The 23,433-nt window shown below is 46.1% G+C and overlaps 1 protein-coding gene across 2 annotated transcripts in view; it reads right to left on the bottom strand.

The window, feature by feature from the left end:
- The window catches only part of EFL1 (elongation factor like GTPase 1), a 116,606-nt gene that overhangs the window by 5,133 nt on the left and 88,040 nt on the right, over positions 1-23,433 (bottom strand). Inside the window, exon 21 of one of the 2 annotated variants that reach the window (XM_084817244.1) lies at positions 14,510-22,599. The exons of the other annotated variant lie outside the window; for it this stretch is intronic. The gene's annotated coding sequence lies outside the window, so the exon portion shown is untranslated. Of the gene's footprint in view, positions 1-14,509; positions 22,600-23,433 lie in introns of those variants that run through there. 2 annotated transcript variants of the gene reach the window in all.

Below are 23,433 nucleotides of genomic sequence, written 5' to 3'. Positions count from 1 at the left end.
CAGATACATTTTTTAAAAAATACTGAGATTATTAGCAGCCAGATGCAAACTGAAAAGGCTGCTGAAGTCATCGACCCCAAATGCCTCACAGTCAAGTTTCCATCAGTTTGCAAAAGCTTCAACTAATCCTCGTCCTTCCCTGCCTCTTTCCAGGTGCATCTTCTGGATTTGGCAAAGCCTGAAAAATATTGTGCAACTCTTGCACAGACATCTTAGAATCACAGAATAGTAGAGTTGGAAGGGGCCTGTAAGACCATTGAGTCCAACCCCCTGCTCAATGCAGGAATCCAAGTTAAAGCATCCCTGACAGATGGCTGTTCAGCTTCATCTTGAATGCCTCCAGTGTGGGAGTGCCCACCACCTTCCCAGGTAATTGGTTCCATTGTCGTATTGCTCTAACAGTCAGGAAGTTTTTCCTGATGCTCAGCAGGAATCTGGCTTCCTGTAACTTGAGCCCATGATTCCGTGTCCTGCACTCTGGGATGATCGAGAAGAGATCCTGGCCTTCCTCTCTGTGACAACCTTTCAAGGACTTGAAGAGCACTATCATATCTCCCCTCAGTCTTCTCTTCTCAAGGCTAAACTTGCCCAGTTCTTTCAGTCTCTCCTCATAGGGCTTTGTTTCCATCTGTCCTCACAACATTTCTTATTCTTACTAGGAGTATAAATAAATAAATAAATAAATAAGGGGGGGGAATATAAGAAACTTTTAATCTGCCCCAAAGTAAACCAGATCTAGAGGCTGGTTCACACACACACGTCTGTGAAGTGTGGTCAGATGTCTCTGGGTGACCGTAGCAGCTGTGAATTCTGATAGCTGATACAGGCATCTTCCATCCTGCTTTCTTTCAGACCTGGTTGCTTATTCATCAACTCTCTAGCAGAGCCTCCTCTTCCTCCTCCTTTTTGCAAAAGCAGAGTGAAACAAGGGTGCCACCATGAAAGAGAAATCTATGGCAGGGGGCAGTTAATCTGTGGCCCTCCAGGTATTGATGGATTATAACTCACATAATCCCTGACCACTGGCCATGCTGTTTGATGCTAATGGGAGTCCAACAACATCTGCAGGGCCACAGGTTCCCCACCCTGGGCAACCCAGATGTTTATACTCACATGGAGTGCATTATTCACAGGCTATAAATGCATGACCCCCTAACTTTATTTTCGTTGTTTGGCTTCAGAGGAACCTCCCTAGCCCATTTAACTCAGATCATATGGCAGGGTTGAGTAACTTGTGGCCCTCCAGATGTTTTGGCCTACAACTCTCATCAGCCCTAGCCAGCAGATCCAACAGTGAGAGATGTTGGGTGTTGTAGACCAAAACATCTGGAGAGCCACAAGTTGCCCACCCCTGGTGTATGGAATGGGACTTCAGTCTCCTCCTGACTCCATCCCACAATCGTCCTCCTCCCCTCATGCTGCATCCCAAACAACATTTGAAGTTTGCAGTACAGCATGGGGAACAGCTGCTTTTTTCTCCCCTCTCAAGGACTTAATTCCTACAATGATCCTGTTCCAGGAATGGAGAGTAGAGAAGCAACTCATGTACAGTCATCCCTTGTTAACCCTTTTGTTTATCTCGGTTTGTTACCCTTGTCTCTGTTCTCTCAGTGGTCTTCCAGTATTGATCGTTAGATTGTAAGCTCCTTGAGACAAAGACCTTTCTTGTTTTGCACGCTCTCTCCCTCTCTCTCTCTCTCTCTCTCTCTCTCTCACACACACACACACACACGTCACCTTCTTGGGACCAACTTAGATGCGATGGCGGAAGATCTGTTTGTTTAAATCCAAATTATATCAAAATTTTATACCCAAATTATGTGTATAAAATGGGTGTGTGGTCTAATTTTTAGAGCAAAACATACGCTCAGTTAATTTTATTTATTTTATTTATTTCATTTCTATACCACCCAACAGCCAAAGCTCTCTGGGCGGTTCACAAAAATTAAAACCACAGAGTACAACATAAAAGAGTATAAAATATAAACGTTTAAAACCACAATATAATGATACAACCAGAAAAAAATCTGGCAGCAATGCAGAGATTTAAAATACAGATTTTAAGCACCAAAGCTAAAAGAGTAAGAAGCTAAAATGCTAAAATACTGGGAGAATAAAAAGGTGTTCACCTGGCGTCGGAAGGAGAACAAAGTAGGTGCCAGGCGAACCTCTCTAGTGAGCTCATTACACAGCTGGAGGGCCACAGCAGAAAAGGCCCTCCTCCTGGTAGCCAGCTGCCTCACTTCCTTTGGAGAAGGACCCCTGAGGATGATCTTAGGGTCTGGCACATATGGGAGGAGGAGATAATTCAGATAATTATTAAATTATTAAATTATTAAATTAAATAATAACCTGGCCCCAAGGCGTTTAGGGCTTTGAATGTTAATACCAGCACTTTGAATCAGGCCTGGAAATGGACAGGCAGCCAGCGCAGCTGGAAAAATACTGGCATAATATAAGCTCGTTGGCCAGCCCCTGTTTACAATCTTGTTGCCCTACTTGGACAAGCTGAAGTTTCCAGACTGTTTTTAAAGGAAGCCCCACATCTAACACATTGCAGTAATCTAAATGAGAGGACATCAGAGCACAGACAACTGTAGCTAGGCTATCTCTGTCCAAATAAGGGTGTAGTTTGTACACCAGCCTAAGCTGATAAAAAGTGCTCTGTGCCACTGAGTTTAGCGGTGCCTCAAGTGGCAGTTCTGGATCCAGGAGCACCCCCAAATGATGAACCTGATCCTTTAGGGGGAGTGCAACCCCCTCCAGAACAGGTTGAATATCACCTAGCCGGGCAGACGAACCACCCACTAACAGAACCTCCGTCTTGTCTGGATTGAGTTTCAGTTTATTGGCCCTCATCCAGTCCATTACTGAGCCCAGACCCTGATTCAGAACAGCCACTGCCTCACCTGGGTTTGATGAGAAAGGTAGAGCTGGGTGTCATCTACATATTGATGGCACCTCAGCCCATGCCTCCAGATAACCTCCCCCAGCGGTTTCATGTAGATGTTAAACAGCATGGGGGATAAAATAGAGCCCTGTGGAACCCCATGGCATAATTGCCATGGCACAGAGCAATAATCCCCCAGCACCACCTTCTGGAATCGGCCATCCAAGTAGGACCAGAACCACTGCAGTGCAGTGCCTCCAACTCCCAACCCAGACAACCTATCCAGAAGGATACCATGGTTGATGGTATCGAAAGCCACTGAGAGGTCCAGAAGAATCAACAGGGTCGCACTCCCCCTGTCCCTCTCCCAGCAGAGGTCATCCCACAGGGCGACCAAGGCAGTTTCTGTTCCAAAACCAGGCCTGAAGCCTGATTGAAACGGATCTAGATAATCCGTTCTTTCAAGAGTGCCTGGAGTTGTCCTGCACCTTGCCCAGGAAGGGGATATTGGCCACTGGTCTATAGTTGTTAACATCCTCTGTATCCAGGTTAGGCTTTTTCAGGAGTGGCCTGATTACCGCCTCTTTTAAAGAGTCCAGCACCACTCCCTCTCTCAGGGAGGAATTTACAACCTCCTGGACCCAGGCAGACATCCCCTCCTTGTTTGATGTAATGAGCCATGAAGGGCAAGGGCCGAGCACACAGATGGTTGACCAGACTTGGCCAAGCACCTTGTCCGCATCCTCGGGCCTGAATAACTGAAACTCATCCAATACAACTAGACCAGACAGTGCTCTGGATGCCTCTCCTACCGGAACTGCATTAATCGTGGTGTCCAATTCATGACGAATCTGAGTGACTTTATCTTCAAAGTGCCGTGCAAAGTCGTCACAGCGTGCTACCGAGGTTTCCATAGTCTCTCTCCCTCGCCTAGAATGTAACAGGGCGCGAACCACTCGGAAAAGCTCCGCTGGACGACGCTGAGATGCAATGCTGGTGGAAAAGAACTGTCTCTTTGCCACCCTCACTGCCACAAAGTAGGCTCGATAGTGGGCTCTTACCTGTGTTCGGTCAGACTCAGCATGAGTTTTCCTCCACCTGCGTTCTAGCCGTCTCCCCTCTTGCTTCACTGCCCTCAGCTCGCATATATACTAAGGAGCTGGCCGGGGCCTGCTGAGGGGGAGAGGGTGTTTGGGTGCAATCGTGTCAACCACCCGAGTCATCTCTGCATTCCACAGAGTGACCTGGGCTTCGACAGGAGCACCAGCCGTATCAGCAGGAAAATCCCCTAGAGCTCTCTGGAATCCATTAGCCTTCAGGGGTGGACCATTTTAATAGGTTCCTCACCCTTGCAGAGGGGAAAGGCTGCCAAGAGTCTAAACCTCAGCAGGAAGTGATCTGACCATGACAAGGGGACAGATGTTAATTCCTCCACTTTCAGATCACCATCCTCCTGCCCAGTTGAGAGAACCAGATCTAGCGTGTGTCCTTTTACAGGTGTTCAGCTGATGAAATGTTGGGACAGCCCCATGGTTGTCATGGCGGCCATGAAGTCCTGAGCCGCCCTGGATACAGTGGCCTCAGCATGGAAGTTGAGATTCCCCCAGAACCATCATCCTGGGAGTCCTCAACACCAAGTCTGAGACCACCTCCCTCAGCTCAGGCAGGGAGTCTGATGGGCAGCAGGGTGGGTGGTACACCAGCAGAATCCCTAATCTGTCCTGGGTACCCAACACAAGGTACAGACACTCAAGGTCCATGCTCGAATAAATAGGAAGCCTAGAGAGGGAGATCGTGGTCCTATAGACCACGGCTACTCAAACTGGTGTTGGTGCTGCACCGAGTACCCAGGATGGCACAGCTGGGTGAGAGTAACCCCTCCCAGCTCCCCCACCCAGGTCTCAGTAATACATACCTGGTCAGCCCCCTCATCCACAATCAAGTTAAACTATGGAATTTGCTACCACAGGAAGTAGTGATGGCCACCAGTTTGGATGGCTTTAAAAGGGGGTTAGACAAATTCCTGGAGGAAAAGGCTATCAGTGGCTACTAGCCTTGACGGCTATGTGCTACCTCCAGTACCAGAGGCATTGAGCCTACGTACACCAGTTGCTGGGGAACATGGGAGGGAGGGTGCTGTTGCACTCATGCCCTGCTTGTGGCTTCCTGGTCGACAGCCAGTTGGCCACTGTGTGAACAGAATGCTGGACTAGATGGACCCTTGGTCTCATCCAGCAGGGCTCTTCTGGTGTTCTTATGTTCAAATCATGGATGAGGGAGATTTTATTTTGGACCAACCTGGCATTCAGCAGCAGCAGCAGCAGCCCCAAGGGCAAGCTGGCAAGGCCACCAGAAACCATCTGGTTGGGGGAAGAACCAGAAGAGGGGATGGCTGTAATGGGAGCTGAGCTCTCACTGCTTCTTCCATTCCCCTCCCCATAGCCTGCTGCGCTCCAGTGCTGCACCTTATGCTTTCAGATCTCAGCTGGGAAGAAAAGCACCTCCCTAGGGTGGATTACACAAAGAGGTATTTAGCATGTAGCATTTCCCATCCTTCTTTTTGCACACAATTGGTGCAGAGGCACGATAAAAAAAAATGGATCTGCTGCCTTTACCTTGAGATATTGTCTGGGGTGTATGGAAAACGTCTGATAAGGAAAAATGGAAGGGACTGGATATGTTTAGCCTGGGGAAGACCGAGGGGGGACACAATAGCACTCTTCAAATTCCTGAAGGACAAAAGAATAGGGGCAAACAATTGTTTTCTGCTGCCCCAGAGGACAGGACTGGGTCAAATGGAAATCAGTTGCAGGATGGTAGGTTTAAGCTGAACATTAAGAGAACCTTCTTAATGATAAGAGCAGTTCACCAATGGAACCAATTACCTGGGAGGGTCCGTCCCTCCCCCCTGCCCCATGGAGGTCTGCGAGGAGAGGATTGCCAGCCAGTTTTGGGGAATCTTCTAGCTCTGCACTGAGAAAAGCAATTTCTTGCATTGAGCAGCAACTACATGGCCTAAAGCCCCCCCCCCCCCATGATTCTAAATGAACATGCTGCCATCACACTCAGCTTGGTTTTCAGATCATAGAATCATAGAATAGTAGGGTTGGAAGGAGCCTGCAAGGCCATCGAGTCCAACCCCCTGCTCAATGCAGGAATCCAAGTCAGAGCATCCCTGACAGATGGCTGTCCAGCCTCGTCTTGAATGCCTCCAGTGTGAGAGAGCCCACCGCCTCCCTAGGTAATTGGTTCCATTGTCGTACTGCTCTAACAGTCAGGAAGTTTTTCCTGATGTTCAGCCGGAATCTGGCTTCCTGTAACTTGCATTTGGTTTCTTTTTCGTAGGTGCAGAACTTGGCATTTATCCCTATTAAATTTCATTCTGTTGTTTTCTGCTCAGCGCTCCAGTCTATCAAGATCACTTTGAATTTTGTTTCTGTCTTCCAAAGTATTAGCTATCCCACCCAATTTTGTGTCATCTGCAAATTTGATCAGCATTCCCTGCACCTCCTCCTCCAAGTCATTCATACAAATGTTGAAGAGCACTGGGCCCAGGACTGAGCCCTGCGGTACCCCGCTTGTTACCTCTCCCCAGTTGGAGAAGATCCCATTGATAAGCACTCTTTGAGTCCAATTCTGTAGCCAACTGTAGATCCAGCTGATTGTTGTTTCATCTAGCCCACTTTGAGCTAGTTTGCTCATCAGGATATCATGGGGCACTTTGTCGAAAGCTTTGCTGAAGTCGAGGTATATTATGCCTACAGCATTCCTGCAGTCCACAAGGGAGGTTACCTGATCAAAACATGAGATCAGATTCATCTGGCAGGATTTGTTCTTGACAAATCCATGTTGGCTTCGAGTAATCACTGCATTGTTTTCAAGGTGCTTACAGATGGATTGCTTTATAATCTGCTCCAGAATTTCCCCAGAGATTGATGTCAGACTGACTGGTCTGTAGTTCCCAGGTTCCTCCTTTTTACCCTTTTTGAAGATAGGGACAAGATCATTTCATGTGTCTTCTGAAATAACTGACATGACTTCTAGAGACCCGCAACCTTTTTGGGGTCAGTGGGCAAATTTGGAATTTTGAGGAAGTGCTGTGGATGCTCTCACAAAATGGCTGCCCTGGGGTAGGGGCTTGCCCATTCATAAAATGGCTGCTATCGTGGGCATAGTTGTTCACAAAACACTCATTTCCCACAAGGCAAAAGAGTGAAACTAAAAAAAAGAAAAACGAAAGTAACTTGCTCAAGAATCTAGTTACAAGACAGAGGACTGAGCTCCAAAATGATTGCAGAAGTACTCTGTCAAACCCAAATGAAGATAATGCTGGAGGAAAGCTCTTTGTATTGCAGCATGCCTGCCTCCCAGTCAAAACAAATTACAAGAAATCTTAAGACATAAAATAAAAATCCAGATTGGCAGGGAGCCTGGCAGACACCAAGAGAGGTGTCCGTCACCACATTAGTGCCCACAGGCTCCACGTTGGAAACACCAGATATAGTCTTCTCCCATTTACCTTCATCTCCATCCCCTACCTCTGTTGTCTCCTTGTACCAAATTTTAGATTGTAAGCATCTGAAGCTGGAGACCTGCCTTCTTGCACTCCGTTGACACAAGGGGTGGGCAGATTTCAGCCTTGCAGGATTTACTCAGGGTTTTTTTTACTAGAACTCTAAGATCCAACAAATGGAGCCAGGGGAAAAAGACATGCACTTAGAATTAAAGAATTCTGAGACCAGGTATTGGTGGGGTTTTGGTTTTGTTTAGTATTAGAACTGAGTGGCGCTCACACTCCTTCCACACAGAGATTCACATCTGGTTACCGATCCTCCCCACCCCAAAGATTTCTTCAGCTCTGCTGTATAATTTGGGCATGGCCAGGAATCATTTTGTTGTTGCTGTTGCTTTTGTTAAACAATTGAGAGTGAACATTCCTTGCTGACAGGGGTGTAGAGGAGTCAGGGCCCACAGGGACACAGTGCTGGCACTTTTTGATTAGCAGTGATACTGACGTCCTCTGCTACCTCCCCTCCCCCTGCCACAGTTCTCTGGTCCCTCTCAATTTAGCTGCAATCCTTACAGTGGGGGCGGGGGGATCCCAGCAACAATATATTGTTCCCGGTTGAAATGCAAAGTACTTTGGGTGGTTTGACCATGAATGGGCAATTAAGACCCATTTGCTTTGCAAAAGACATGTTCCTAATGGAGATGGGAACTGCTAAAAATGCTTTGTTGATCTGGACCCACACAGCTCTTTAGACTCTTCTTGGGGGTGTCATGATGAGCACCTGCATTTCAAAATGTACCACTACACCACTGCTTGCTGATTTACTGCAATTTACCCAGAGATCTACCAGTAGATCCCAATTGACCTTTTACCTCCCCTGCTGTCCACACACATTGGTGGCACTACATAACGGTAGCCAGGCTCCTTGTCTTTAAACTAGCCCTTATGACTGTCAAACCCAATCAGACAATCCAAGCCAACTCTTCCACTGCTCAGTGTTTATGATAGCTGACAGAACAAAACGATGAAGGATATTTTACTAGCTTTTCTCTGATCCAAGATGCCTGGTAAGCCTTGGGCTGTGGCAGCTGCTGGCTGGTCCCAAACTCTGTTAGCTGTCACATTTCATTGAGAGAAACAAGGTTCCTCTCCTATGCTAACAGCTGCCTCATTTAGTAGATTGCCCACTTCACAGCTCCCAGACATCATCCCTGTTACTTATTGATTTGTTTTTCTTTGGATTCTCTTCCTCCCCAAATGTTTTGGTGTAGTTTCTGATTCAGGCTATATATAAGCTGGGGAAGTACAAGTAGTCAAATTCAAGACAAGTGGCAAGAGACCAAAACAAAGAGTTCCTTCAGGGACATGCAAAAAGTTGAGCATGCTTGATTAATTGAATTTAGAACATCCCTAAGACTGAAACCCCCTTAATGGATCATTGCCTTGTTGTGGCAAAGGGGCTTGCGTAACTCAGTGAAGCCATAAGCTATGCCGTGCAGGGCCACCCAAGATGGACAGGTCATGGTGGGGAGTTCTGACAAAATGTGGTCCACTGGAGAAGGAAATGGCAACCCACTCCAGTATTCTTGCCAAGAAAATCCCATGGAACGTATCACAAGGCTAAAAGATATGACGCCGGAAGATGAGCCCCTCAGGTCGGAAGGTGTCCAATATACTACTGGGGAAGAGCAGAGGGAATTTCCAAGTAGCGCCAGAAAGAGTGAAGCGGCTGGGCCAAAGCCGAAAGGACGCTCAGCTGTGGATGTGTCTGGTGGTGAAAAGAAAGTCCAATGCTGTAAAGAACAATATTGTTTAGGAACCTGGAATGTCAGATCAATGAATCAAGGTAAGCTGGAGGTGGTCAAACATGAGATGGCAAGATTGAACATCGATATCTTGGGAATCAGCGAACTAAAATGGACAGGCATGGGCGAATTTAATTCAGATGACCATCATATCTACTACTGTGGGCAAGAATCCCTTAGAAGAAATGGAGTAGCACTCATAGTCAACAAAAGGGTGGGAAAAGCAGTACTGGGGTACAATCTCAAAAACGATAGAATGATCTCAGTACGAATCCAAGGCAAACCATTCAACATCACAGTACTTCAAGTCTATGCCCCAACCACTGAGGCTGAAGAAGCTGAGGTTGCTCGGTTCTCTGAAGACCTACAACACCTTCTAGAACTAACACCAAAAAAAGATGTCCTCTTCATCATAGGGGATTGGAATGCTAAAGTAGGGAGTCAAGAAATCACCAGGATAACAGGCAAGCATGGCCTTGGTGTACAAAATGAAGCAGGGGTTTTGCCAAGAGAACACGCTGATCATAGCAAACACTCTTTTCAAACAACACAAGAGGCGACTCTACACATGGACATCACCAGATGGTCAATATTGAAATCAGATTGATTATGTCCTTTGCAGCCAAAGATGGAGAAGCTCTATACAGTCAGTAAAAACAAGACCTGGAGCTGACTGTGGCTCAGATCATGAGCTGCTTCTTGCAGTTTCGGCTTAAATTGAAGACCGTAGGGAAAACCACTAAACCATTCAGGTATGACCTAAATCATATCCCTTATGAATATACAGTGGAGGTGAGGAACAGATTTCAGGGATTAGACCTGATAGACAGAGTGCCTGAGGAACTATGGACGGAGGTCCGTAACATTGTTCAGGAGGCAGCAACTCAATCCATCCCAAAGAAAAAGAAATGTTAAAGTGCTGCACTCAATATGCCAACAAATTTGGAACACTCAACAGTGGCCACAAGACTGGAAAAGGTCAGTTTACATTCCAATTCCAAAGAAGGGCAATGCCAAAGATTGTTCAAACTATCGCACAATTGCGCTCATTTCACATGCCAGCAAGGTTATGCTCAAAATCCTACAAGCTAGGCTTCAGCAGCATGTGAACCGAGAACTACCGGAAGTACAAGCTGGGTTTCGAAGAGGCAGAGGAACTAGAGATCAAATCGCCAACATTCGCTGGATCATGGAGAAAGCAAGAGAATTCCAGAAAAACATCTATTTCTGCTTCATTGACTATGCTAAAGCCTTTGATTGTGTGGATCACAACAAACTCTGGCAAATTCTGAAAGAGATGGGAGTACCAGACCACCTTATCTGTCTCCTGAGAAACCTGTACGAGGGTCAAGAAGCAACAGTAAGAACCGGACATGGAACAACTACTGATTGGTTCAAAATTGGGAAAGGAGTATGAAAAGGCTGTATATTGTTGCCCTGCTTATTTAATTTATATACAGAGTACATCATGAGAAACGCCGGGCTGGATGAATCACAGGTCAGAATTAAGGTTGCCGGGAGAATTAGCAACAACCTCAGATACGCAGACGATACCACCCTAATGGCAGAAAGCGAAGAGGATCTCAAGAGCCTCTTGTTGAGGGTGAAAGAGGAGAGTGCAAAAGCTGGTTTGAAACTCAACATTAAAAAAACGAAGATCATGGCATCTGGCCCCATCACTTCCTGGCATATAGAAGGGGAAGAAATGGAAGCAGTGACAGATTTTATTTTCTTGGGCTCCAAGATCACCGCAGATGGTAACTGTAGCCATGAAATTAAAAGACGCTTGCTCCTTGGGAGGAAAGCTATGGCAAACCTAGACAGCATAGTAAGAAGCAGAGGCATCACCTTGCCGACAAAGGTTCGTATAATCAAAGCTATGGTTTTCCCAGTAGTAATGTATGGCTGTGAGAGCTGGTCTATAAGGAAGGCTGACACCGAAGAACTGATGCTTTCGAACTGTGGTGCTGGAGAAGACTCTTACGAGTCCCCTGGACTGCAAGGAGGTCAAATCAGTCAATCCTAAAGGAAATCAACCCTGAGTGCTCACTGGAAGGACAGATACTGAAGCTGAAGCTCAAATATCTTGGCCACCTAATGCGAAGATAAAACTCCCTGGAAAAGACCCTGATGCTGGGAAAGATTGAAGGCAAAAGGAGAAGGGGACAGCAGAGGATGAGATGGCTAGACAGCATCACCGATGCAATGAATATGAACTTGAGCACGCTCCAGGAGAGAGCGGAGGACAGGAAGGCCTGGCATGCTATGGTCCATGGGGTCATGAAGAGTCGGACACGACTTAACGACTGAACAACAACAAAGACTGAAACACAGGTTGTTCACCTGCTGCCTACCCTGATGGGTTTTAGGCACCAGGTTAAAACAGATCTAAATGCTCAGGAATTTAATTTTCGTGTCATTGTAGCTCCCTGCTTGCATTTTCTTTTACTTTGTATTGTAATTTTAAGAATAAGCAAATAAACTGCGTGCTCTTTAGTTACTGCAGTTTTATGATGTTTTCTTAAAAAAAAAAACTATCACAGAAATGCAAATACATTTCATTCTAAAATCCACAACTGGGCAATACCTTGATTAGGACCAACCAAAATGCCACGTGTGGGAATATTGAAAGTGGAGCTGTCCAAGTAAATACACATGTTGGTGGAAAATGGCTCTAAAACCATCCAACACAGACATATGTATCTACCTGGATCCTAAAGTCATCATCTGAGGCCTTCCTCAAGGTACTCCCAACAAATGAAGTGAGACAGGTGGCTACAAGAGACAGGTACAAGTGTGGAATACCCTCCCCAGAGAGGCACCCCTGGCACCTAAATTATGCTGAAGACCCTTTTATTCTCCTAGGCATTCTGAGAACTGTTTTTAGCACTTTCAGATCAGTGCACTTTTAATTGCTGCTTCTTTCACTTTGGTGCTATGTGCTGTACTGTTTTTACTTGCTGCTTCTGATTTTATCTTGATTTTATTACGTGCCATCTTTAATTTGTTTTACTGTTTGTATTTTACATTTTTAATGTATTGTATAACATGCAGAAAACTTGTGTTATTGGGAGGTTTAAAAGTATAATGAGTAACAAATAACAGAACAATCCTGTGGTTCCTGGGAGACCATCCCAAGAGCATGGGATATGTCTGGGTCCCCCTCCTGATGCTGCAGACATTCCTACGACTTCAGAAGGGAGACTCTGCATTCCAATCCCTCGCCTTGCAGCCACTGCAGAAAGAACCAGTGCTGCTCTTTCCCAAGGTCAAAAAGGGGGCAAGTTAACAGGGAAGAGAGAGGCCAGGATCCACTCCAGCCCTGCTCACCCCCACTCCCCACCAGTAGTGCAACCTCTCTAGATGGGCTTATTGTATTTATTATACTTATATCCCACCTTTCTTTCATCATGGAACTCAAGGTGGCTACATGTGGTTCCCAGGTAGTCTCCCCTCCAAGCATTGACCAGACCCAGACCTGCTTAAGTTTCAGCAAGGTGGCTGCCTCATGTCTTGGGACCAGGCATGGTCTGGTCCCTAAGAGGCCTGCCTAGAGTAAAAAATAAGAAGGAATGATGGGGAGGTGAAAATTGCCTCCGTCACTCCTTCCACCCTGCCAGCAGCAGCTTGGCAGGGCACTGGATACTTGGAAGCCTCCAAGATCAGAGGCTTCTGTATAGCATTCTGTATGATGCTGGAGAAATTCGAGATGGACTAAAATGCGCTGGGATTTCTAAGAATCCAACCTGTGGAATCTGCTACAGAGCGACCCTCTCAGGCCGCATGGAGTCCATGGACTTCCGGATTATTATTTTTTTTTAACTTTCCCGTATTTTACACATATGTATTCATAGGAAAATATGCAAATTTCTGCTGAAGTTGAATGGAATGGGGGACAACCCAGGAAATGTTACATACTAAATTATGTAAATTGTTACAAAACTTATGTAATTATTTGCATATTTTTCTGCACGGCAAAAAAATAGTAATCCACATTCATCTGAGAGCAGATGACGGAACAAGGCGCCTGACAATCCACGAAACACAGACGGAATGGATTTTACAGTTTGTACATCCCTAGTATAGTGGGTGGCAATCCCATAGGACTGTGCCCTAGATGTCCGAAGAAGAAATGTCTCAAAAGAGTGGATTAGATAAAAGGGTGTTGAGTCTGTAGGGTCAAATCTCTTTGGTGCAGATGTGGGGAACTTCTTTCAGCCTGAGGGCCAAATTCATTTTTGGAGAAGCTCTGAGAGACCGCATTCCAGTGGTAGGTGGGGCCAAGGGCAAAAAGGGTGGGGCCAAAAATATCAGCCTACTTTAACTTAAAGCTCTTACTGCCGGTAAGTAATATAAGCTTTAGGAGGGGCATTCCAACCTTTTAGAATGGGGAAAAGCATGCAAAAGCTGGAAAACCACCAAATGATCGGCAGTCAGGGGAAAGGGGTGTGTGCCTGCGGTGTGACCATCTGGCTGGACTGGGACTGAAGAAAGGCCAAATTTGGTTTGCGAGCCTGAGGTTCCTCATGCCTGCTTTAGGGAGTACAGAGGCTATTTCAAACCACTATAATGCAAGCTTAGTTCAAATGCATACCACAGATTAGGAAAGAGACTGACAATTCCAAAAAGATGCCAGCATGGTTAAACAGCAGAGTCAACAAAGATGTAAATTCCCTTTAAAAAGTGGCAAAATAAATGTCAGTTAACTAGATGCTGGGAACAAATAACTTGGGGGTCTTCCTGGAGGCATCAGCTGGCCCTGTGAAAAACAGGAAGCTGGGATCTAGTTTTATTTTTGGTCTGATCCAGCAAGGCAGGTCTCACGTTCACAAGCACCAGTGTGTATGCAGATCTGCCAATTTAACTCAAATTCACCTCCCAAATATGCATGGCAGACGACTCTTATCCCTTCATCTGACTGCGATAAGGAGGCAGGCAAGCACAGCCAAGGCTCTTCTTTCTGGGTCTGGTTAATAGGTGTTTACTGTGCTTTTCATAGGAGCAAACATCTCAGCTTCTTGCTGCAGGTGCACCTGTGATGTGGTCACCAGAGGAAAGGAGTAACTGACATCCTCTTGTTGGTAGATTCACAATCCAGTAAGAGTGTTTGTGATTTTAAACTCATCACATATGCTTACTGCTTTGATGAAAAGGAGGGCTGGGGCAGGGGAGAAGAGACCCGGTACACATTTTAACAAGGAAGATGTTCGCTTTTTCTTTTTTGCATATGAACTTCTGAGTTCTGGCTCCATTTCCTTCTTATAAATGTGAATGTACGCAGCGGCTTGCATTGGAAGACACAGACTTGTATTTGCTGACTTTTTTTTTTTTTTAAAGAAATCCTCCTTTCCTTATTCTTTTCAATCCCCTTTTCCTCGCAGCCTGTTTACAATATAAAACCATCAAAACCAATGCGATAACATGCAAACTTACTTGCTACATTCAAGAACAAGAGGGCCATGCAAACTGATAAAATCTTGCTTTTGACATGTCTCCCCATTTCTTCCTTTAAGTCACTTTTGTCTGTGCTCAAGTCCGCTGCACATCACTTTGATCCCCTCACCCCTTTATACCATTCTTCTTTGCAGTGGCTTCTTTCACTCTGTTGGGCTCAGTTCAGGCTTCTCCTTCTGACCTTTAAGAATTCATTTCAGAAATGAGACAGAGACAAACTCAGGTTTGCCTCAGGGTGTACGTTCTATACTTGACAGGATACAATCCCAGCTTGCTGTTGAGTGTGGCTGTCTGAAAACACACGGTTGACACACATGTCTTGTATCCACACTTCATGTTAATAGGTGCACACATTATTGTTTTTTTTTTAGGTCTATTCTTAAGATTTGTTTAGTGTGAAGTGGCTCTAAAGAGTCTCCATTCTCTCATTCCTCCCTACCTACATTTTCTCCCCGCCCTCCTCTCTCTCTACCATTTCATCCTCTTCTCCGAGGGCTGGCTCTACCATTAGACAAAGTGAGGCTGCCTCATCAGGCAGCAGATACTGGGGCCAGGGAGTGGCAGCAAGATGTTGGGTGGACAGAGCTGTGTCTGCCTTGAGGCCTGCTCTGTGCCCCTAAGCTAGTCCGCTGTCCTCAGCTGTGGTGGAGGTAGGGATGTACGAAAGTCACTTACCTTTTTGCGAATTCTGTTCATGGTGTGGGGGGGCATTCCGTCCCTCCCCCTGGAATCCTCGACGGGGAGGGAGGCGATCCGGTCCTCCCCCCCGGAATCCTTGACGGCCGGCTGTGCTCCGCGGTGGCTCTGCAGAGCAGCCAGCCAGGCCCAGGCCAGGGCCGTCCGCAGCTGGATTTCCGGCTGCGGAGGGCTCTGGGTAAACAAAAAACAAACAAAAAAACGCGTTCGCAAATGGCGGCGGCTACGGCCGCCATTTACGTTCCTTATTTTTTGCCGTCTTAATCTACGTCAATATTTACGTAGACTAAGACGAAGAAAGCTGGTTTGAAACTCAACATTAAAAAAACTAAGATCATGGCATCTGGCCCCATCACTTCCTGGCATATAGAAGGGGAAGAAATGGAAGCAGTGACAGATTTTACTTTCTTGGGCTCCAAGATCACTGCAGACGGTGACTGTAGCCATGAAATTAAAAGACGCTTGCTCCTTGGGAGGAAAGCTATGGCCAACCTAGACAGCATAGTAAGAAGCAGAGACATCACCTTGCCGACAAAGGTTCGTATAATCAAAGCTACGGTTTTCCCAGTAGCAATGTATGGCTGTGAGAGCTGGACTATAAGGAAGGCTGAGCGCCGAAGAATTGATGCTTTCGAACTGTGGTGCTGGAGAAGACTCTTACGAGTCCCCTGGACTGCAAGGAGGTCAAATCAGTCAATCCTAAAGGAAATCAACCCTGAGTGCTCATTGGAAGGACAGATACTGAAGCTGAAGCTCCAATATTTTGGCCACCTAATGCGAAGATAAAACTCTCTGGAAAAGACCCTGATGCTGGGAAAGACTGAAGGCAAAAGGAGAAGGGGACGGGAGAGGATGAGATGGCTAGATAGCATCACCGATGCAATGAATATGAACCTGAGCACACTCTGGGAGAGTGCGCAGGACAGGAAGGCCTGGAGTGCTACGGTCCATGGGGTCACGAAGAGTTGGACACGACTGAACGACTGAACAACAAAGACGAAGAAAAGAAAGGGGAACACAAATAGCGTAGCGGGCGCTATTTGCATTCCCCTTTATTTTCACCGTCTTAGTCAACGTAGATATTTACGTAGACTAAGACGGCCAAAAATAAGGAATGCAAATGGCGACGGCCATAGCCGCCGCCATTTGCGTATGCTTTTTTTTATCCCAGCCGTGATAGGCTACGTAAGTCTTTACATAGACTATCACATCTATGTAAAAAAAAAAAAAAGATGAGACTGCAAATGGTGGCGGCGGCAGCCAGTCGGAAGACCTGCCGCTGCCGCCGCCGCCGCCGCCACTGCTGGAGCAGCTGCCGTCTAGAACATCCACCCCAGATAAGTCTCGTCCCGGGGGGATCCGCGGGGGGCGGGCAGGCCATTCCGCCATAGATTTCGGGGGGCCGAATGCACTGGCATTTAGCCTCACCGAGATCCGTGGCGGAATTCTCTGACATCCCTAGGTGGAGGGCGCTGTTCTGTCGGTACTGTTGAAGTAAGATTCAACTGCCAGTTTCCTCAGCTTCAATGTGTGGAATTGTAGACTGGGTGGGGTGGGGGGAATCTTGTCCTCTGCCTCAGGCAGCAAAGTGTCTTGGGCTTGCCCCACCTTCACTTGTCTGCAATCTATTTTCTTTCTAAGCCCACACTTGCCACCTTTCTCTCTTGCTCACATAAATTGCCCCCAGTTGCTCTGTATCACTGGAATATGTCCCCCTTCCCAAAATATTTGACTCTGTCCTTCATTTTAAAAGAAGCACTTAAAGACCCACTTCCTTCGCTCCATAGGATTTTATTTATGTAGTATATTTCTATACTGCCCCTTCAAAGGGTAGTTTCCAATATAATCAAATACAACCCAGAGAAATCATAGTAGTAAAAAAGAAACGAAAACAGATACAAAAATAACGTAGAACTCAACATTTTTAAAAGCCCAGAAAAATTTTAACAGGGATCTTCACCCGGAGCATAAATCATAACAAAGGTGGTACCAGGCAAGTATCTCTGGGTAGAGAATTCCACAAAATGGGGCACCCCCAAAGAGAAGTTCTCACCAGTGCCCATCTGCCACAGTTCAGATGGCGGAAGCCTCCAGAGCACTGCCGGCTCCAGGTTTCTGAGGGCCTTTGGGCAAGACATCTTCACCCTCGGTGAGTTTACATTCTCACCGCCATGGTCACCAGCTGCTCTTGCTCCTCCTCCTCTTTCTCATAGTTGCCACCATTTGCTTGCTTGATACGCAGAGAGCCAGTGAGCAAGCAGGCCGTGACATTTTCTGCTCCTCTTTCTCACCACCATGGTTGTCTGGGCCAGAGCAAGAGGCAGGTGAACGAGCAGGTTGCCATGGTGAAGAGGAGCAACTCCAGGGGGCTCTTGTCAGTGGGCCCCTGCTGAGGCGTGGGCCCTCGGCACGTGCCTGACCATGCCTACCCTTGATGCCAGCCCTGCTCTGGAGAACGATCTCTCAGGCAGCTTCCTGTGTGTCACTTGGTAGAATGTAAGCCTGTGAGTAGGGACTGTCCATTCTGCAAGATGTCTTCTCTCAAACCCGATACATATCAAACCAGTATACAGAAAGATGGTCTCTTTCATTTTCTGGAATTAAAACTCTGACAACCTAAGACCACATATGCTTTGCGTGCAGGATCCTCTTTCATGTGGGAAGGGGGTCCAGGTGATGACAGGCCAGTGGGGCTGGCCCCACCCCTGATGCCCACACATGGAGCATGGCTGTCTGAAGAGGCGCCCTGACGCAGCTACTCAGATGTAAAGGCTTCATGCCACCGGAAGCCATGCCCCTATGCGAGGGGTGCAGAATCTCTTTCAGCCCAGGACCAAATTACATTTCAGAGAAAGTTTCAGGGAGCCCACTCCAGTGGTGGGCAGCGCCAAAGGCAAAAGGGGGCAGGGCCAGAATGCCAGAATATTTTCACTTAAAGCTCTTCCTGCCAGTAATTAAGCCTTTGGAGAGGCATGTCAACCTTTTGGAATGGGGGAGGGGGGGGAAACTGCACAAAAGCTGGGAAACCACCAAATGCTTGGTGGTTGGGGAAAAGGGTGTGGAGCCATCGAAGGACCCCTGGAGGGCAAGATTTATTATTATTTATTATTTATTGCATTTATACCCCGCCTTTTTTCCTCTTGCAAGGAACCCAAGGTGGCTTACATTCTCCTCCTCCTCTCCATTTTATCCTCACAACAACAACCCTGTGAGGTGGGTTGGGCTGAGAGTCTGTGAGTGGCCCAAAGTCACCCAGTGAGCTTCCATGGCCAAGTGGGGACTAGAACCCAGATCTCCTGGCTCCTAGTCCAACACTCTTGCCACTACACCACACTGGCTCATCAGTGATTGGGGCCTCTGGGGGGCTGGATTTGGCCCCTTCTGCACCCTTGCTCTATATATGCATTATGCGGACACTGGGTGCAAGGGTTAGCCCAGATGCCTGTTCCTGGCCCCACCCCACTCCCCAGCCATCATGGGGATCCCTTTTATGTATGAATTTTATGGTACCTCCCCCACTCCCTTCTTATACATTTTGGTGTGCTGACTCCCATCAGCCCCAGCTAGCATGTCCAACAGTCAAGGGTGATGGGAGGTGTAGCCCAGCAACAGGTCCACAGGTCCTCTCACCCCTGCTTTAACTGGAGTTGCCAGGGACTGAACTTGAGAACTTTTGCATGCAAAGCATGTGTTTGATCACTGAACTAAGGAGTAAGAGAGAGATTGTTTCATTTACCAAAGAAGATCCCAGTTATTTAATTTTTGCCTGAACTATTAACATCTCTAGTGAAAGAGTAATGGCTAAAAATCCTGCCTGAAAAATATGAAGGCATAACATTAGGATATCAAGTATCTGATAAAAGAAGAAAGGCAAGATTTTTTAAATTCTTTTTTTGTCTAGAGGAAAACCTGAAGCAGATGTGGGTAAGGATGCTGATCTAATGAATAACTAATCCATTAACATCTTGGATGTGTGGGTTTTGTTTTGGTTTTTTTGTTTGCAGAGGCAGTGCAGAATAAATGGATGGATAGGTAAATAGAAAGCACAATGGCTCTTAAGTAGGGAGAGAGCAAGATTATTTTATGATTTCTATATGGCTTTTGGGGGATCCTCAGGGAGAGAAAGTAACAGTGGGGAAGGAAAAAGGAGCTTAAAAATGAGAGATAACATTCCATATTTCAAGTATATTGCATATAGATTTGGTAGGCAGACACCTCAAAAAGGGTAATGTATGAACTCAATCTATAAAGCTCTCAAGGCATTAGTCTGTCCAATCCAGTACTGTCTGCTCAGACTGGCAGTGGCCCTTGGGGGGTTTAGGGTAAGGGGACCTCTCAGTCCTGGTCCCTGATATTTTAATTGCACATGTTCACCATGGGGGTATTCTGTATGCAAGGCATGTGCTTTCCCCACTGAACTATGGGACCTCTCCAGTTAGCCCTATCCCCACATGTATATGTGTGTGTGTGCGCGCGTGCGCGCGTTTTTAAACCTATTCCCTGTCCTCACAAGGCAGCTTACAAAACTCCAAAACACATGAGAACACAGTAGTTTCAACATCTGAATCACATGCACACAAACACAAAGAAACACCAGCAGCTACAGATTTTTTTTCAAGTACAGCACAATTCAGCCAAATGTAATATGGAATAAATGTGCCTTCTGTTGTTTTTTAAAATCCAGAAGTGATAAGGCCATATGTATCACCCTAGGGAGGGAGTTGCAAAGGTATGGGTCCACCACTGAGAAAGCCCCCTCCCTAGCACCAGCTTGTGCTGGTGGGCCAGAGAGGAGGGCTTCTCATGCTGATCTTAATGTTTAGACAGGATTCAGCACCTTGAATTGGACCCAGAAATAAATAGGCAGCCAATGTAACCAATACAGAATAGGTGCAATATGATCTGAGCACTAAGCTCCCCATGCTGCTGCGCTCTACACCTGTTGAAGTTTCCAAGCTGTCTTCTAGGGCAGCCCCACACAGAGCGCATTACAGTAATCTAACCTGGATGTATGACGTGTGGACATACAAACATGACCAGGGATGGGCAAATATGTGAGTTTCCTTTTCTCCTGCATTTGAATTTTTTAAATCTCAAATTCTCTCTCTCCCCGATATGAAGAACTTTGCAGATTTTGGAAAATTCTGATGAAAAATGAACTGAAATGAAATTCTACCCATCTGCACCAAGCTCAGTAGGTACAGCTATTCCCAGCAAGGAGAAGACCATGATGTGCCTGCCTGCCTGCCATATAGCCATTAAAAATTAGGAGCCTGTCAGACAAAAAGAGGTGGCAACCTTAATTCAGCACTAACATGGCTGAATACACAGGGATTCAAACTCAGACTTTTAAGAGCAAAGCACTCAAAGCTCTGGGCCTGGATGGACGAATCGGCCAGTTTTGGTTTCTCCCACATTCATTTTTTTTTTTTTTTAACCTCAAGGTCTTTCTGTCCCAAATATGGAGAACTTTGTGAATTTTGGTAAATTCTTACCCAAACTAAACTGAAACGAGATTCTCATCCATCTCTACTGTCTCATGAAAAGTACATTCCAAAACATCTTAGGTGAACACTTAAACCGCAATACATGAAGTGGTCCTGTAGGAAGACATGGAGTAGTTATGGCTTGTCTTTTCCTGCCCCCAACATTTTCAGCATTTCATTCTAATGTTTCCATTGTTCACTAACCTCCCCACTCCAGTCCACATGAGAATGCTATGATCCTTGCTGTTATGCAAAAGCAGCCCAGGCAAACAAAAATGGAGAGGTGGATAGCTTAGGAAGCTGTGAAGCCAACCTGCCTGTGCTGGGCTGTCTAACACCCAGCAAGCTGAAAATGGAAGGGGAGAAGCACTGGTTTCCTCTTCTATCACCTTCTAGTTATAACAGCCTCAGCTACATTAACAAGGGTTGGAAAGACAGCAGTGAGTGCCAGGTGACACCAGCACATAGAACAGTGCTAGCTACAGGGTTTTTTTTTTTTTTTTTGGGGGGGGGGGAGGGTCTTGGGCAAGATGCCTTCACTGGACCCTGCACCTAAATGGACTCACCTTCTCCATGCTGCTGGCAGCACTGCCTGTTCACTTCCCTGTCCCTCTGGGCTCAGTCTACACAGCTGCTCAGAAGGAGAGGGCAAAGTGACCCAATACCGCTGTTCTTTCTCCTGCCAGTGCTCACTTGCTTACAGCAGGGCAGGTGAACAGGCAGCAATAGCAGGGAGGAAAGCAGCAGAGCCAGGACTCAGCAGTGAGGTGCCTTCTGGGGTGTGGGCCTCAGCAAGTGCCCAAGCATACCAACCCAACACCAGCTCTGGGACACGATGATAGAGCAGCAGAGAGACAAACTGACATCTGTTTACATCATCCTAAAAGAGTTTGTTGATGTCATGCTAACCTCTGCAAATTGAGTTGAAATTCCTGGGGGAGAGTTGCAAGCTAAGCTGATCCCCACCAGATTTAAAGAAGATTATACATCAACACAATGTCTGGATTTTGCATGCTTAAACTAACCCATAAGGCTTTTCACACTGTAGCAACCACTCTCTGGAACTCCCTACCACTACAAATTAGGCAGGCTCCAACCCTTCTGGGTTTTACGCACCTACTGAACAAGGAGCCAACATGCATTCCCAGGAAGGTAATACTACTTGTGTATGAAGATTTGTTTTTGTACATGGCTTAGAAATTTCTTTAATGTAGGTGATTCATAGATATTATTAAACAAACAAACAAACAAATAAAAGGGGCTCCTTCAAAAGCAGGACTTCCATCAAATAAGTTAAAAGAGGTCATCCACACTTCAGTGAATTAAATGGCAAAACTACCTTGATTCTCATAGACTTTCATCGTTCTGGATTAGACACAATTGCTACAAGCTAGTTAATCACATCAAGCTACATGGAAAGGCTCATAAACAGCCAAATAGGCTTTTGCTTCTTCTTCTTAACAGCAGCTTTCATCTTACACTAAACCCGAGCTTTAAAAGCAGCTTGTGTTGGTGGAGGCTGCAAAGGGAGGTTGTAGTACTTTTGGTGGGGTTGTGGGTGAATGAGGGAAAACTCCACTGGGCATATAAACGGACTGACTGGGGACAGGCAATCAATCACTTTAAGAGTTGAACATGGTATGATATGATAAAAGTATATAGTATACCTGGAATGTCAGATCAATGAATCAAGGTAAGCTGGAGGTGGTCAAACATGAGATGGCAAGATTGAACATCGACATCTTGGGAATCAGCGAACTAAAATGGACAGGCATGGGAGAATTTAATTCAGATGACCATCATATCTACTACTGTGGGCAAGAATCCCTTAGAAGAAATGGAGTAGCACTCATAGTCAACAAAAGCGTGGGAAAAGCAGTACTGGGGTACAATCTTAAAAATGATAGAATGATCTCAGTACGAATCCAAGGCAAACCATTCAACATCACAGTACTTCAAGTCTATGCCCCAACCACTGATGCCGAAGAAGCTGAGGTTGCTCGGTTCTATGAAGACCTACAACACCTTCTAGAACTAACACCAAAAAAAGATGTCCTCTTCATCATAGGGGATTGGAATGCTAAAGTAGGAAGTCAGGAAATCACCGGCATAACAGGCAGGCATGGTCTTGGTGTACAAAATGAAGCAGGACAAAAGCTAATAGAGTTTTGCCAAGAGAACATGCTGATCATAGCAAACACTCTTTTCCAACAGCACAAGAGGCAACTCTACACATGGACATCACCAGATGGTCAATATCGAAATCAGATTGATTATGTCCTTTGCAGCCAAAGATGGAGAAGCTCCATACAGTCAGTAAAAACAAGGCCTGGAGCTGACTGTGGCTCAGATCATGAGCTGCTTCTTGCAAAATTTCAGCTTAAATTGAAGAACGTTGCGAAAACCGCTAAACCGTTCAGGTATGACCTAAATCATATCCCTGATGAATATACAGTGGAGGTGAGGAATAGATTTCAGGGATTAGACCTGATAGACAAAGTGCCTGAGGAACTATGGACGGAGGTCCATAACATTGTTCAGGAGGCAGCAACGAAATCCATCCCAAAGAAAAAGAAATGCAAGAAAGCCAAG

The sequence above is a fragment of the Heloderma suspectum genome, chromosome 11 (assembly GCF_057233095.1).
Source record: "Heloderma suspectum isolate Gila_16-S chromosome 11, 16-S_ref, whole genome shotgun sequence".
Lineage (NCBI taxonomy): Eukaryota > Metazoa > Chordata > Lepidosauria > Squamata > Helodermatidae > Heloderma > Heloderma suspectum.
The sequence above is the reverse complement of the archived record's forward strand: the minus strand, read 5'-3'. Positions and strand labels throughout refer to the sequence as shown.